The 2849-nt window shown below is 44.7% G+C and overlaps 1 long non-coding RNA gene across 1 annotated transcript; it reads right to left on the bottom strand.

Moving 5' to 3' along the window:
* Nucleotides 1–299: 299 nt before the first annotated feature.
* On the bottom strand, nt 300–1657 carry LOC138849074 (uncharacterized). Its single transcript, XR_011387477.1, has 3 exons — nt 1584–1657; nt 1191–1452; nt 300–907 (listed from the first exon to the last, which is right to left on the bottom strand). It is a non-coding gene; the product is annotated as an uncharacterized lncRNA (long non-coding RNA).
* Nucleotides 1658–2849: the final 1192 nt, after the last annotated feature.

Genomic DNA, 2849 nt, shown 5'->3' with positions numbered 1-2849 from the left:
TTTATCAACCCCTATCTACCTAAAAGTACACATACACAGATGTCCTAGTTTATATGCTGACCCAAATAAGCAGCAGAGCCTTGCCTTCTTTTCAACTAGTCATCCTCCATTAATTTTCTTCAGGAGGATTTTACAGACAAAATAAAATATGTGCTTCATATTGTCATTTTTATTTACCTCCCATTAGATTGGCAATAAAGGGAAGTAACTGTTTCACCTTGGTTGAGTGTTCACATTGTATTACTGCTAGTATAAATTGGCACAAATTTTCTTGAAAGCAATTGTTAACATACATAATATTTTAAGTTGTACAACCCTTGATTTATTAATTTCACTTCTAGAGATTTGTCATAAGTAATAATAAATAGAAAGAAATGCATATGTAATAATATTTGCTGCAGGAATGTCTATAAAAGACAAAAAGAAGAGCTTTTAATCACCAGGCAATGGTTTCAGAGTTGAGTGCTGACAATTACTTCCTTCCAGTTATATAAATGTAGTACAACCACATACGGGGATACTGTGCAACCAAAACATGCACCTGTATCTATTCACTAGGGAAAATGTTCTTTACATATTAGAAAGTGGGAAAAGCCTGCAAGCCATAAATATAATACTGCATTCATTAAGTTGCTTCAGGTTGTAGGCAAAAGGAACTGCTTCTGGCTATCGTCAACAGAAAGATAAAGGAAGGAAAAAGAGAAAGGCAGGGCAAGAGGGCATCCGGAAAGGCGAACGGTGCTGTTCCATCAGCTTAGACTCCTCAGGTAACGCAACCCTGGCTCTGAAGACGTCTGCTGGGGTGTTGCCAGAATAAGAAAACTTACTGTGCGTGCACTCAAGAGGTGCCCATTCCCAGTACGACACGGTGTGTACAATGTGGCAAGTGTGGATCTGAGCACATCTCCTGGTGATGGAATAATACATCGTGTTCACTTTCTTCTACACTTTTCTGTTTGCCTGTTTTCCTCCAATGAACATAATTATTTTTATTTTTCTTTAAAAGCAATTTTCCTTTTTAGGAAAAAAAAAAGGTCACTCAGAATTTTCTAAGGAATTTGATGAGGCTCTGGACAAACCTGACAACCCGAGGGTGTCAAGCTTCCACCAAATACTCTGAAGAAAGGACAGAAACCGGCAGCCCCGCCTCCCCTCTTTGTTGTCACCTCCTCCCCTTCCCTGTCACTCACCCAAATGTGTTCCCTGGTACAAGAACAAAGAAGTGATTATCCTTTAGGCATCCGGTAAAAGTAAGAACAATAGACCCAAATCCTCCGGAAAGAAGGAACCGGTTTTCAGCTTTCAATTTGGAAACCATCATCTGGCAAGTCAATGCTCTGCGGAGTCTGGAATCTCTGACCGAGTCTGTGTCCTCTTTCTCTGCAGAACTCATTCACAGAAAACAGCCTCTGCTGTTCCCTCTCTTCGCCGTCTCCCTTTTCCTTTGTACAACTGCAGAAGGAAAGAATACAGGTAATTCTTTTAAAATCATGGAAGCCCCTCTTGTGTCCCCTCCTCTACCTGTTCTGGACATTGTTCCCGCATCCCATGAGTGAGTATTCACTTGACAAACACTGCCCCACCTCTCAAGACAGAGGTACTCAGCTCGGCGTCAGACTGCCCTTGCTTTGGATCTGGTTTTGCTTCTACTATCTGCATGCCAGAGACAAGTCCTGTGACCTTCCTGAGCCTTCATTCCTATCGGGTAACTTGTAAGCAGCAGCACCCCAGTGTTGTGAGGGAGGAGGAACCAAGATGGGGGCCTTCTAGCTTCTAGCTCATACACACAAAAATTGTAGGTAACACGTCTATTTCACCTTCTAGGTTATTAAGAAATTAAGGGGGAGGAAATGATAGCTTCTTCATTTTTGTACCCACAAGCCTAGCACAGTTCACGGTGAGGAGGAGGAGGGGAGGGAGAAGCAAAGAAATAGTGAACACCCTTGTCTTGTGCCAGACTCTGTGACTAATCAAACACTTGCAACAAACCCTGCTGCTGTCTGTGTCCCTAAGCATGCTTCAGCAATCCTATGCCGTCTATGCTTGGAATAGTGCCAGGCACTTAGTGGGACTCCCAAAATTATTTGCAGAATTAACTCCTGTCTTCAGCCAGTCTATACCTCATGCTTCATCAACATCTGCCCACAGCTAAGGCACTCGTCCCAACAGAAACAAACGGTACTGCAAAGTCGGATGTTGATGTCGTCATTGAAAGAAAAGGGGCAAAACGTATTCCATGGCTCACCCACCCTCAAGCCAATGGTAGGACACCATTCTATTCCCCGTATCTACTTTCTAGCCAAACCAGAAGCTAAGAGAAGGTCCCTGGAGTGAGATGAGTAAAGAGAAACTCCTATGGCCTGGCACCGCCAAGACGACCAGGGACCATTCGCCAACTGTGGACCAGGAAGACAAGGGACCACTCGCCAACTGTGGACCAGGAAGACAGGGGCCATTCACCAACTGTGGAGCACAGGGATAGGAGAGCAACCAAAACAGAGGTGGGAAGCTGTGACCTGGGGATCTGGCCTTCGATCCAAAGGAGAGAACTCCAATGGAGACAGCCCCCAAAAAGAGAAGGGTGTGCACCTATCTGGGGCCTCCCAAAGCTGTCAGCTCTCAAAGGCTCCCTAGGGGGAGCTGGGCATCAGAAACACCTCGGCGTTCCTCTAGGGGGCAACAAATACAAGACATCTGCTGGACTGCTAATTCCGGCACGTGCCCAGGCTGCCCCAGAGTGTCGTGTCAGGACACAGGTCATGTTTCATCCGATTCCTGGTGATAAAAACAAAACAAAACCGAAAAAAGATTGGTCTGCATGATGGAAAAGAAACTCACTTGATAAGAAA

Source organism: Oryctolagus cuniculus, chromosome 3 (genome assembly GCF_964237555.1).
Source record: "Oryctolagus cuniculus chromosome 3, mOryCun1.1, whole genome shotgun sequence".
Lineage (NCBI taxonomy): Eukaryota > Metazoa > Chordata > Mammalia > Lagomorpha > Leporidae > Oryctolagus > Oryctolagus cuniculus.
Note: the sequence above shows the minus strand (reverse complement) of the source record. Positions and strands in the feature narration are given on the sequence as shown.